Source organism: Phyllobates terribilis, unplaced genomic scaffold, assembly GCF_046119375.1.
Source record: "Phyllobates terribilis strain yellow unplaced genomic scaffold, ASM4611937v1 Scaffold_5__5_contigs__length_657084704, whole genome shotgun sequence".
NCBI classification, from domain to species: Eukaryota; Metazoa; Chordata; class Amphibia; order Anura; family Dendrobatidae; genus Phyllobates; species Phyllobates terribilis.
Genome location: NW_027362765.1, coordinates 99,174,746 through 99,188,363, shown reverse-complemented (window position 1 = coordinate 99,188,363; position 13,618 = coordinate 99,174,746). Strand labels below are relative to the sequence as shown.

At 44.2% G+C, this 13,618-nt stretch overlaps 6 non-coding genes across 6 annotated transcripts; all 6 read right to left on the bottom strand.

Annotated features, from left to right (window-relative positions):
• Positions 1 to 5,816: 5,816 nt before the first annotated feature.
• LOC141274198 (U2 spliceosomal RNA) lies at positions 5,817 to 6,007 on the bottom strand. Its single transcript, XR_012322485.1, has one exon. It is a non-coding gene; the product is annotated as a U2 spliceosomal RNA (small nuclear RNA).
• A 1,115-nt stretch (positions 6,008 to 7,122) lies between these two features.
• LOC141274197 (U2 spliceosomal RNA) lies at positions 7,123 to 7,313 on the bottom strand. Its single transcript, XR_012322484.1, has one exon. It is a non-coding gene; the product is annotated as a U2 spliceosomal RNA (small nuclear RNA).
• A 1,115-nt stretch (positions 7,314 to 8,428) lies between these two features.
• Positions 8,429 to 8,619, bottom strand: LOC141274196 (U2 spliceosomal RNA). The gene has a single exon (XR_012322483.1). It is a non-coding gene; the product is annotated as a U2 spliceosomal RNA (small nuclear RNA).
• A 1,115-nt stretch (positions 8,620 to 9,734) lies between these two features.
• LOC141274195 (U2 spliceosomal RNA) lies at positions 9,735 to 9,925 on the bottom strand. The gene has a single exon (XR_012322482.1). It is a non-coding gene; the product is annotated as a U2 spliceosomal RNA (small nuclear RNA).
• A 1,115-nt stretch (positions 9,926 to 11,040) lies between these two features.
• On the bottom strand, positions 11,041 to 11,231 carry LOC141274194 (U2 spliceosomal RNA). Its single transcript, XR_012322481.1, has one exon. It is a non-coding gene; the product is annotated as a U2 spliceosomal RNA (small nuclear RNA).
• Positions 11,232 to 12,346: 1,115 nt separating this feature from the next.
• Positions 12,347 to 12,537, bottom strand: LOC141274193 (U2 spliceosomal RNA). The gene has a single exon (XR_012322480.1). It is a non-coding gene; the product is annotated as a U2 spliceosomal RNA (small nuclear RNA).
• Positions 12,538 to 13,618: the final 1,081 nt, after the last annotated feature.

Below are 13,618 nucleotides of genomic sequence, written 5' to 3'. Positions count from 1 at the left end.
TGAAAGAATAAGTCTAACACATTCATTCACTGATAAAGATTTCCTTTTGAAAAGTCCAAGGTTCCTTGCATCCCACAAACTCTCCATCACACAAGCCATTATCAACCATAAAATTCTATCTTTAGACCGACTACACGCACCAATTCCAAACATCGCCACACGCCAATCCACAAAATTCACGCCTGCTAAACCCTTACACAATCCACCTACACACTTCCACACACTGTACGCGTACTCACAATCCCACATAACATGCCTGACAGTCTCACAACCACCACATCCCACTCTCGGACACACATCTGTTCTTATCAACTCTCTTTTCTTCTGCACTTCTCTCACAGGTAAAATATTATGTAAAGTCATCCACACAACATCCTTCTGTTTGTTTGACATCCCATACGTATCTAACTTCTTCCATGCATCTGAAACCTCATTCCCTCTCAGCCCAACAATATTACACTCTACCTCATTTGCACTCATTCTTTTCACCCCATTCTTGGTCATTCTAAAATCATTCATTCCCACACTCAACAAATCATGCTTTCTCACAAATTTCTCAATCACCTCATACCAAACAGGACACTTAAAGGCCACAGGCACACTCGCATCTCTCTTCCTCCAGCATAACCCATACAACATCCATCCAGCAGAATAATTAGCCATAAAAGCACCTTTATTGCCTTTACCCAGCAAAATAACCACAGTCTTAATATAATTAAGGCCTAAAAAAACTTCAATATTGGGAAAGGCCAGCCCACCATGCTGACAAGCCTTAAAAAGGCTCTCCCGCTTCAACTTCTCCATCTTACTACACCACAGGAATGTGAATACCAACTTCTCTATTCTCTTAATTTTCCTGTAAGGAGAAGGAAAAACAGTCGCCACATAAAGCAGGATAGGGAGAATCACTGCTTTGATAATTAACACCTTACCACGCAGAGTCAATTCTCTCATTCGCCAAAAATTCAATTTACGTTCAACCCGCATACCACACTCTTCCCAACTTTCATTCCCTTTTAAGTCATCATTAAATAATACGCCCAAAATCTTGATTGCACCCTCTTCACACTTTACACCATCCATACGAATACTACTATCTCCAAAACATTTAAAACTACATTTATTCCAATTTACCCTAAAACCAGACGCACCAACAAAAAAATCCAAAAGCAATTTAATTCTACTCAAAGAAGCCATACTTTCACTCACAACCACAACATCATCCATATAACCTAACACTTTCACATGCTTACCACCACTACCAGGCACCAACAAACCTCTCATCATTTTATCCCGTCTAATCAAACATAACAATGGTTCTATTACACATACAAATAAGACGGGGGACATAGGACACCCCTGCCTTACTCCTGACCTAATCTTCACTTTGTCACACAGCCACCCATTAACCAAGAACTCACTTGACACACAATCATACAATGATTTTACACAATTCACAAATTCTCTAGGAAACCCCATTCTTTCCAGTACTTTAAACAAAAACACATGCGAAACCCTGTCAAACGCCTTCTCAAAATCAATAGCTAAAGTCATACATTTCTGCTTTCTATCCTTGCAATCCCCAATCATATCTCTCAACAATAACAAGTTATCACTCATACTTCTTCCAGGCACTGCACATACTTGGTCCTCCTCCACAACACTACCAATCACTTCACGCATACGATTTGCCAGTAACTTACTGTAGACCTTATAATCCGAATTCAGCAGTGTTATTGGTCTCCAGTTTTCCAAACGTTTCCTCTCACCCTTTTTATACACAAGCACAACCACTCCTTCTTTCATTGATTCACACAACCTACCATTCACCCACATATACTTACATACCTCAGTCAAATCTGTTCCCAAAACTTCCCATGCTTTCACATACAACTCTACAGGTATACCATCTTTCCCAGGAGTCTTACTCTTTTTAGCACTCCACACCACATTCTTCACTTCATCCAGAACTACATCCTCACACAATAGATCACGCTCCTCAGAATCAAGTTTTTTCTCCACACCATTCAGAACATATGACACAAGCCCAGAGTCAATCCATTTCTCATCATACAACTTGCTATAAAACCTATTCACTTCTTTCAGCACATCCTCACCCATACAGTTGGTTCCACTTTCATTCACAACTTCATTCATATCAGTCTTCCTACCATTCATTTTTTTAAAAAAGAACCTCGTACACTTCTCATTTTTCTCCAGGTGCTCAATTTTAGTACGATATATAATTTCCTTTCCTTTCTCATCCAACACACGCTTCAATTCATTCTTAGCCTCAGTAAGTTGATCAGACATCTCCAAACCACTTGCAACACACTTTCTCAACCAGTCAATCCGTCTATTAAGGTCATTAAACCTATTCCTATATCTGGCAGCTTTTCTATAGCCCCACTTTTTGAAGAAAGTTTTAAATTGCACTTTCACCCAGTCCCACCAGTCAAGAACACACACAAAATCCTTCTTACGCATTCTCCATCTTTCATACTTTACATTAAACTCATTCATCACCTCATCATCCTCTAACAGCCTTGCATTCAACTTCCATACCCCACCGCCATACACTTGGTCACCATTCGCACAAAACACGCCTCTCAAACATTCATGGTCCGAAAAAGGTACCTTTTGTTGAGAAAAATCCAAACATACCATATTTTTAGAAAATAACATTAAATCAATTCTGGAATGAATCTCACCACGGTCAGCATGGTATGTCGGCGGTGGTGGCATGCCAAGAACAACAACTGCTGCATCTAAAAAGGAAAAATCACAAATTAAATGGGACAATTTCTTTCCTGTTATGTCACACTTTCCTTCTGTGACACAATTAACGTCCCCAACAAAAATAGTGGGAGATTTCCCTGGAAGAAAAAAACTTAATTTTTCAAGAAGAGCAAGCCGCTCTTCCTTCCCTGTAGGGCAATATAAATTAATAATTCTGACCCGCCACCCTCTATAACTCAAAAATGCAATTAAACATCGGCCCACCTCCACCACAATATAACTATCAATAGAGATTTCTTTATTCCCAACTAATATCCCCACCCCATCATTTTTATTATGATTAGACCCTGACCAGATATGCTGTCCGTAAGGCCAGTCTTTGTCACAAGGAGCATCCTGAATCCCACACTCCTGAAGGCAAAAAACATCAGCACCTAAATGTTTCATGTAGTCCAGAACAGTTGTTCTTCTGATTTTAGATCTGATCTGCCTTACATTTAGGGACACTACATCCCAACCAGATTGGCAAGACATTAATTAATGAAAAGAAATACATGACTCAATGTTGATCACACCATACTCATCCATTATCATCAGACTGGGAAAGCACCCCAAAGGTGTTGATGCTCTCAGGGATGCCAAGGTAAGGAGCATCAGGGGAGAAGACATCCTGCGGGTAAATGCGGTCACTTGCAGGACTGTCGCACCCTCCGCTGGCAGGTGAGTACTCTCGTCTGGGTTTTTTATTGGCCAGTTCAGGAGTATCATCATCATCAAAAGACCTCCCAGAAGTAAAGTCTCCTTGGCCACCATCCCTGGCCACCTCTTCGTCTGTAGCACCCCAGGACAATGCAGGGGTTCGGACTGATGAGGGAGGTCCACATCCAACTCGGAGATCTCCATACCTGGCCCAGCAGGGGCCGGAGGGTCCAACAGGTTCTGGGCCTCACCCACCAGATCTTCAACCTCAGGGGGCTCCGTCTCAGCATTGATCTCTGCAGTAGTCACCTGTGGGGTAACAGCAGGGACAGTAGACTTACCTTTGGTCACTTCAGAGAAGGACCTAGGCTTGACTTTAGCCTTACAATCCCGAATCACATGTCCTTCCTCCCCGCAGGCATCACATACCACCGGGTTGGAACAATCCTTCGCCAGATGACCGTACTTGTTGCACTTTCTACAGTTTGGCAATTGCTTGCAGAAATCCTGGATATGCCCGAACATGTTGCATCTCCTGCACAACAATGGCGCCTCGGGAAAAAACAGATATCCAGAGTCTCTTCCAATTGTAAAGTTCAGGGGAGGATAGTGAATACCTCCAGGACCATGAGGGTCTATCCCAAACCTCACAAAGTATTTATACTTCCCAGTCCACAGCCCTTCTCCATTTAAGATTTTATGGGAGAATTGCACAAAAATGCAGTGTCTTCTCAGGAATGCAGTGATATCATCCCGGGAGATAAAGGGGTTGTGCATGAATATTACCACCGGGATATCCCCCTTAGAGTAGAGTACAGTGAAGATAAGTCCATCCAGCTGAGGGTGCTCTGAAAGGACTTGAAGAGTTTTGAAAAGGTTTTGGCAAGCCGCCATAGAAGAAAGCACCAAGACGTACCTATGCTCCCTTCTGAACTCCTGCAAACAGATGATCTCCGACTTCTGGATCTTCAGGATTTCATAGAAAATGGCGTTGACCAGGTATGACAACGAGAAATGGTCCTTCTTCTCCTCAGAGACGTCGATACGGAAAGCATTCTTGACCCGGGGATCCCCGGTCCCAGCAAAACGAAGCTTGACACCCATGGTCGCTTCAGGAATCGCCTTCTCGTTTCCTCCTCACTCTCCCCCTATAGCAGCATCCAGCTTAAGCCACCGTAGTGGCGATGCTGGAAGGCCGAGGGCTAGTACACAAGGAACCTCTTGTCCAAACACTAGGTCTGAGCCAAAAGGCCGAGAAGCGATAACCAGAATTGGTTTCAAACTACGGAGCCACCCAAGGATCCTGAAAAGTCCATTTGTGGAGATGAGCTCCTGGACTCCCGTTAAGAAGACATGTTGTCAACCTCTAGATCCCTTACATGCCTGCACTTTTCGGCTTGCTGCTGCTGCAATCCACGCGTTTTAGATCTGCATAACTCCACCTCTTTAAACACAGCACCTTCACCCCCTGCTGTTCCCACCTGCCTCAACACCGTTGGAAGGGAGGAGAACCAATTAAGGCGGGGGGTGGGGTGGAACGAGCAGCTGTCTACCCTTAGCAGGAGGGCTCCTGATTACATACCTCTCCTGCTGCTGCTGCTGCTGGCTGTCCAGCAGCAGACTGAAGGTGGCTGCTGCTGTGCACAGGTATATAAAGGCTCAGAGCCTATTATGACACGCGCAGCCAGCGTTCCATTGCCACATTCCATCTACTGCAGGCAGGATACCTGGCTGGCTGAATGTCGCTGAGAAGCTCACAGAGACCGCCATAAGCAACAGTTTAACAGAATGCCACAGACTAATCAACCAAACTTTTTGGGTTGGGTTCTCTTTTATAGTCTGCAGGCATTAAATGAAAGAAGTCAGTGTTCCAGCAGAAGGAGACAACGTTTCAGAAAAGGCATTGTAGCAAACCAAAAAAGAAATTTTAAGCGCAGCAGAGTAACCAGCGCACATACCTGTTAGCTCAGGTGAGTTTAAAAGGCTGCTGTTGATAACAAGGGCATTTGCTAAATAGATGGTGTGTGTGCAACAATATACTGAAAGGTCAATTATATTGTGCAGCTTATCTCACCACCTGTAGTTATTTAGGTGAAAGCTCCAAAATGCTTGCCTAATATGTCTGTTTATCCAAAAGGAAGTAAAAAGGGAGAGCTAGAAAGATAGCATTGCATCACATTACATGGCAATGCAATGCACAGTTGCTGAAGTTGAACCAAAATGAGCTTGTAATCTGGCTTCTGCAACTTTGAACATGAAAAATCCAATGAGGAGAAGAAAAGCAAAGCCAAAGAGTCCATCCCAAAATCCGACAAACAAGCAAAATGAACAAAAAACATTGAATTCAATTCTTTCTGATTTTAGAAACTGCATTAAAGAAGGGGTGCACCGGTCCTGGAGATACTGCAATACCAGGTCAATGCGTGGAGTGGACAGAGCAAGCTCTTTTTCCATCTCCCTGTTCTAAAAATCCATTTAATATATGGTCCCCAGATAGGGGACGTATCAGATATTAAACTGATAAGAACAGATACTACACTTGATCTTAGCCAAAAGGCCGAGAAGCGATAACCAGAATTGGTTTCAAACTACGGAGCCACCCAAGGATCCTGAAAAGTCCATTTGTGGAGATGAGCTCCTGGACTCCCGTTAAGAAGACATGTTGTCAACCTCTAGATCCCTTACATGCCTGCACTTTTCGGCTTGCTGCTGCTGCAATCCACGCGTTTTAGATCTGCATAACTCCACCTCTTTAAACACAGCACCTTCACCCCCTGCTGTTCCCACCCGCCTCAACACCGTTGGAAGGGAGGAGAACCAATTAAGGCGGGGGGTGGGGTGGAACGAGCAGCTGTCTACCCTTAGCAGGAGGGCTCCTGATTACATACCTCTCCTGCTGCTGCTGCTGCTGGCTGTCCAGCAGCAGACTGAAGGTGGCTGCTGCTGTGCACAGGTATATAAAGGCTCAGAGCCTATTATGACACGCGCAGCCAGCGTTCCATTGCCACATTCCATCTACTGCAGGCAGGATACCTGGCTGGCTGAATGTCACTGAGAAGCTCACAGAGACCGCCATAAGCAACAGTTTAACAGAATGCCACAGACTAATCAACCAAACTTTTTGGGTTGGGTTCTCTTTTATAGTCTGCAGGCATTAAATGAAAGAAGTCAGTGTTCCAGCAGAAGGAGACAACGTTTCAGAAAAGGCATTGTAGCAAACCAAAAAAGAAATTTTAAGCGCAGCAGAGTAACCAGCGCACATACCTGTTAGCTCAGGTGAGTTTAAAAGGCTGCTGTTGATAACAAGGGCATTTGCTAAATAGATGGTGTGTGTGCAACAATATACTGAAAGGTCAATTATATTGTGCAGCTTATCTCACCACCTGTAGTTATTTAGGTGAAAGCTCCAAAATGCTTGCCTAATATGTCTGTTTATCCAAAAGGAAGTAAAAAGGGAGAGCTAGAAAGATAGCATTGCATCACATTACATGGCAATGCAATGCACAGTTGCTGAAGTTGAACCAAAATGAGCTTGTAATCTGGCTTCTGCAACTTTGAACATGAAAAATCCAATGAGGAGAAGAAAAGCAAAGCCAAAGAGTCCATCCCAAAATCCGACAAACAAGCAAAATGAACAAAAAACATTGAATTCAATTCTTTCTGATTTTAGAAACTGCATTAAAGAAGGGGTGCACCGGTCCTGGAGATACTGCAATACCAGGTCAATGCGTGGAGTGGACAGAGCAAGCTCTTTTTCCATCTCCCTGTTCTAAAAATCCATTTAATATATGGTCCCCAGATAGGGGACGTATCAGATATTAAACTGATAAGAACAGATACTACACTTGATCTTAGCCAAAAGGCCGAGAAGCGATAACCAGAATTGGTTTCAAACTACGGAGCCACCCAAGGATCCTGAAAAGTCCATTTGTGGAGATGAGCTCCTGGACTCCCGTTAAGAAGACATGTTGTCAACCTCTAGATCCCTTACATGCCTGCACTTTTCGGCTTGCTGCTGCTGCAATCCACGCGTTTTAGATCTGCATAACTCCACCTCTTTAAACACAGCACCTTCACCCCCTGCTGTTCCCACCCGCCTCAACACCGTTGGAAGGGAGGAGAACCAATTAAGGCGGGGGGTGGGGTGGAACGAGCAGCTGTCTACCCTTAGCAGGAGGGCTCCTGATTACATACCTCTCCTGCTGCTGCTGCTGCTGGCTGTCCAGCAGCAGACTGAAGGTGGCTGCTGCTGTGCACAGGTATATAAAGGCTCAGAGCCTATTATGACACGCGCAGCCAGCGTTCCATTGCCACATTCCATCTACTGCAGGCAGGATACCTGGCTGGCTGAATGTCACTGAGAAGCTCACAGAGACCGCCATAAGCAACAGTTTAACAGAATGCCACAGACTAATCAACCAAACTTTTTGGGTTGGGTTCTCTTTTATAGTCTGCAGGCATTAAATGAAAGAAGTCAGTGTTCCAGCAGAAGGAGACAACGTTTCAGAAAAGGCATTGTAGCAAACCAAAAAAGAAATTTTAAGCGCAGCAGAGTAACCAGCGCACATACCTGTTAGCTCAGGTGAGTTTAAAAGGCTGCTGTTGATAACAAGGGCATTTGCTAAATAGATGGTGTGTGTGCAACAATATACTGAAAGGTCAATTATATTGTGCAGCTTATCTCACCACCTGTAGTTATTTAGGTGAAAGCTCCAAAATGCTTGCCTAATATGTCTGTTTATCCAAAAGGAAGTAAAAAGGGAGAGCTAGAAAGATAGCATTGCATCACATTACATGGCAATGCAATGCACAGTTGCTGAAGTTGAACCAAAATGAGCTTGTAATCTGGCTTCTGCAACTTTGAACATGAAAAATCCAATGAGGAGAAGAAAAGCAAAGCCAAAGAGTCCATCCCAAAATCTGACAAACAAGCAAAATGAACAAAAAACATTGAATTCAATTCTTTCTGATTTTAGAAACTGCATTAAAGAAGGGGTGCACCGGTCCTGGAGATACTGCAATACCAGGTCAATGCGTGGAGTGGACAGAGCAAGCTCTTTTTCCATCTCCCTGTTCTAAAAATCCATTTAATATATGGTCCCCAGATAGGGGACGTATCAGATATTAAACTGATAAGAACAGATACTACACTTGATCTTAGCCAAAAGGCCGAGAAGCGATAACCAGAATTGGTTTCAAACTACGGAGCCACCCAAGGATCCTGAAAAGTCCATTTGTGGAGATGAGCTCCTGGACTCCCGTTAAGAAGACATGTTGTCAACCTCTAGATCCCTTACATGCCTGCACTTTTCGGCTTGCTGCTGCTGCAATCCACGCGTTTTAGATCTGCATAACTCCACCTCTTTAAACACAGCACCTTCACCCCCTGCTGTTCCCACCCGCCTCAACACCGTTGGAAGGGAGGAGAACCAATTAAGGCGGGGGGTGGGGTGGAACGAGCAGCTGTCTACCCTTAGCAGGAGGGCTCCTGATTACATACCTCTCCTGCTGCTGCTGCTGCTGGCTGTCCAGCAGCAGACTGAAGGTGGCTGCTGCTGTGCACAGGTATATAAAGGCTCAGAGCCTATTATGACACGCGCAGCCAGCGTTCCATTGCCACATTCCATCTACTGCAGGCAGGATACCTGGCTGGCTGAATGTCAGTGAGAAGCTCACAGAGACCGCCATAAGCAACAGTTTAACAGAATGCCACAGACTAATCAACCAAACTTTTTGGGTTGGGTTCTCTTTTATAGTCTGCAGGCATTAAATGAAAGAAGTCAGTGTTCCAGCAGAAGGAGACAACGTTTCAGAAAAGGCATTGTAGCAAACCAAAAAAGAAATTTTAAGCGCAGCAGAGTAACCAGCGCACATACCTGTTAGCTCAGGTGAGTTTAAAAGGCTGCTGTTGATAACAAGGGCATTTGCTAAATAGATGGTGTGTGTGCAACAATATACTGAAAGGTCAATTATATTGTGCAGCTTATCTCACCACCTGTAGTTATTTAGGTGAAAGCTCCAAAATGCTTGCCTAATATGTCTGTTTATCCAAAAGGAAGTAAAAAGGGAGAGCTAGAAAGATAGCATTGCATCACATTACATGGCAATGCAATGCACAGTTGCTGAAGTTGAACCAAAATGAGCTTGTAATCTGGCTTCTGCAACTTTGAACATGAAAAATCCAATGAGGAGAAGAAAAGCAAAGCCAAAGAGTCCATCCCAAAATCCGACAAACAAGCAAAATGAACAAAAAACATTGAATTCAATTCTTTCTGATTTTAGAAACTGCATTAAAGAAGGGGTGCACCGGTCCTGGAGATACTGCAATACCAGGTCAATGCGTGGAGTGGACAGAGCAAGCTCTTTTTCCATCTCCCTGTTCTAAAAATCCATTTAATATATGGTCCCCAGATAGGGGACGTATCAGATATTAAACTGATAAGAACAGATACTACACTTGATCTTAGCCAAAAGGCCGAGAAGCGATAACCAGAATTGGTTTCAAACTACGGAGCCACCCAAGGATCCTGAAAAGTCCATTTGTGGAGATGAGCTCCTGGACTCCCGTTAAGAAGACATGTTGTCAACCTCTAGATCCCTTACATGCCTGCACTTTTCGGCTTGCTGCTGCTGCAATCCACGCGTTTTAGATCTGCATAACTCCACCTCTTTAAACACAGCACCTTCACCCCCTGCTGTTCCCACCCGCCTCAACACCGTTGGAAGGGAGGAGAACCAATTAAGGCGGGGGGTGGGGTGGAACGAGCAGCTGTCTACCCTTAGCAGGAGGGCTCCTGATTACATACCTCTCCTGCTGCTGCTGCTGCTGGCTGTCCAGCAGCAGACTGAAGGTGGCTGCTGCTGTGCACAGGTATATAAAGGCTCAGAGCCTATTATGACACGCGCAGCCAGCGTTCCATTGCCACATTCCATCTACTGCAGGCAGGATACCTGGCTGGCTGAATGTCACTGAGAAGCTCACAGAGACCGCCATAAGCAACAGTTTAACAGAATGCCACAGACTAATCAACCAAACTTTTTGGGTTGGGTTCTCTTTTATAGTCTGCAGGCATTAAATGAAAGAAGTCAGTGTTCCAGCAGAAGGAGACAACGTTTCAGAAAAGGCATTGTAGCAAACCAAAAAAGAAATTTTAAGCGCAGCAGAGTAACCAGCGCACATACCTGTTAGCTCAGGTGAGTTTAAAAGGCTGCTGTTGATAACAAGGGCATTTGCTAAATAGATGGTGTGTGTGCAACAATATACTGAAAGGTCAATTATATTGTGCAGCTTATCTCACCACCTGTAGTTATTTAGGTGAAAGCTCCAAAATGCTTGCCTAATATGTCTGTTTATCCAAAAGGAAGTAAAAAGGGAGAGCTAGAAAGATAGCATTGCATCACATTACATGGCAATGCAATGCACAGTTGCTGAAGTTGAACCAAAATGAGCTTGTAATCTGGCTTCTGCAACTTTGAACATGAAAAATCCAATGAGGAGAAGAAAAGCAAAGCCAAAGAGTCCATCCCAAAATCTGACAAACAAGCAAAATGAACAAAAAACATTGAATTCAATTCTTTCTGATTTTAGAAACTGCATTAAAGAAGGGGTGCACCGGTCCTGGAGATACTGCAATACCAGGTCAATGCGTGGAGTGGACAGAGCAAGCTCTTTTTCCATCTCCCTGTTCTAAAAATCCATTTAATATATGGTCCCCAGATAGGGGACGTATCAGATATTAAACTGATAAGAACAGATACTACACTTGATCTTAGCCAAAAGGCCGAGAAGCGATAACCAGAATTGGTTTCAAACTACGGAGCCACCCAAGGATCCTGAAAAGTCCATTTGTGGAGATGAGCTCCTGGACTCCCGTTAAGAAGACATGTTGTCAACCTCTAGATCCCTTACATGCCTGCACTTTTCGGCTTGCTGCTGCTGCAATCCACGCGTTTTAGATCTGCATAACTCCACCTCTTTAAACACAGCACCTTCACCCCCTGCTGTTCCCACCCGCCTCAACACCGTTGGAAGGGAGGAGAACCAATTAAGGCGGGGGGTGGGGTGGAACGAGCAGCTGTCTACCTTTAGCAGGAGGGCTCCTGATTACATACCTCTCCTGCTGCTGCTGCTGCTGGCTGTCCAGCAGCAGACTGAAGGTGGCTGCTGCTGTGCACAGGTATATAAAGGCTCAGAGCCTATTATGACACGCGCAGCCAGCGTTCCATTGCCACATTCCATCTACTGCAGGCAGGATACCTGGCTGGCTGAATGTCGCTGAGAAGCTCACAGAGACCGCCATAAGCAACAGTTTAACAGAATGCCACAGACTAATCAACCAAACTTTTTGGGTTGGGTTCTCTTTTATAGTCTGCAGGCATTAAATGAAAGAAGTCAGTGTTCCAGCAGAAGGAGACAACGTTTCAGAAAAGGCATTGTAGCAAACCAAAAAAGAAATTTTAAGCGCAGCAGAGTAACCAGCGCACATACCTGTTAGCTCAGGTGAGTTTAAAAGGCTGCTGTTGATAACAAGGGCATTTGCTAAATAGATGGTGTGTGTGCAACAATATACTGAAAGGTCAATTATATTGTGCAGCTTATCTCACCACCTGTAGTTATTTAGGTGAAAGCTCCAAAATGCTTGCCTAATATGTCTGTTTATCCAAAAGGAAGTAAAAAGGGAGAGCTAGAAAGATAGCATTGCATCACATTACATGGCAATGCAATGCACAGTTGCTGAAGTTGAACCAAAATGAGCTTGTAATCTGGCTTCTGCAACTTTGAACATGAAAAATCCAATGAGGAGAAGAAAAGCAAAGCCAAAGAGTCCATCCCAAAATCCGACAAACAAGCAAAATGAACAAAAAACATTGAATTCAATTCTTTCTGATTTTAGAAACTGCATTAAAGAAGGGGTGCACCGGTCCTGGAGATACTGCAATACCAGGTCAATGCGTGGAGTGGACAGAGCAAGCTCTTTTTCCATCTCCCTGTTCTAAAAATCCATTTAATATATGGTCCCCAGATAGGGGACGTATCAGATATTAAACTGATAAGAACAGATACTACACTTGATCTTAGCCAAAAGGCCGAGAAGCGATAACCAGAATTGGTTTCAAACTACGGAGCCACCCAAGGATCCTGAAAAGTCCATTTGTGGAGATGAGCTCCTGGACTCCCGTTAAGAAGACATGTTGTCAACCTCTAGATCCCTTACATGCCTGCACTTTTCGGCTTGCTGCTGCTGCAATCCACGCGTTTTAGATCTGCATAACTCCACCTCTTTAAACACAGCACCTTCACCCCCTGCTGTTCCCACCCGCCTCAACACCGTTGGAAGGGAGGAGAACCAATTAAGGCGGGGGGTGGGGTGGAACGAGCAGCTGTCTACCCTTAGCAGGAGGGCTCCTGATTACATACCTCTCCTGCTGCTGCTGCTGCTGGCTGTCCAGCAGCAGACTGAAGGTGGCTGCTGCTGTGCACAGGTATATAAAGGCTCAGAGCCTATTATGACACGCGCAGCCAGCGTTCCATTGCCACATTCCATCTACTGCAGGCAGGATACCTGGCTGGCTGAATGTCGCTGAGAAGCTCACAGAGACCGCCATAAGCAACAGTTTAACAGAATGCCACAGACTAATCAACCAAACTTTTTGGGTTGGGTTCTCTTTTATAGTCTGCAGGCATTAAATGAAAGAAGTCAGTGTTCCAGCAGAAGGAGACAACGTTTCAGAAAAGGCATTGTAGCAAACCAAAAAAGAAATTTTAAGCGCAGCAGAGTAACCAGCGCACATACCTGTTAGCTCAGGTGAGTTTAAAAGGCTGCTGTTGATAACAAGGGCATTTGCTAAATAGATGGTGTGTGTGCAACAATATACTGAAAGGTCAATTATATTGTGCAGCTTATCTCACCACCTGTAGTTATTTAGGTGAAAGCTCCAAAATGCTTGCCTAATATGTCTGTTTATCCAAAAGGAAGTAAAAAGGGAGAGCTAGAAAGATAGCATTGCATCACATTACATGGCAATGCAATGCACAGTTGCTGAAGTTGAACCAAAATGAGCTTGTAATCTGGCTTCTGCAACTTTGAACATGAAAAATCCAATGAGGAGAAGAAAAGCAAAGCCAAAGAGTCCATCCCAAAATCCGACAAACAAGCAAAATGAACAAAAAACATTGAAT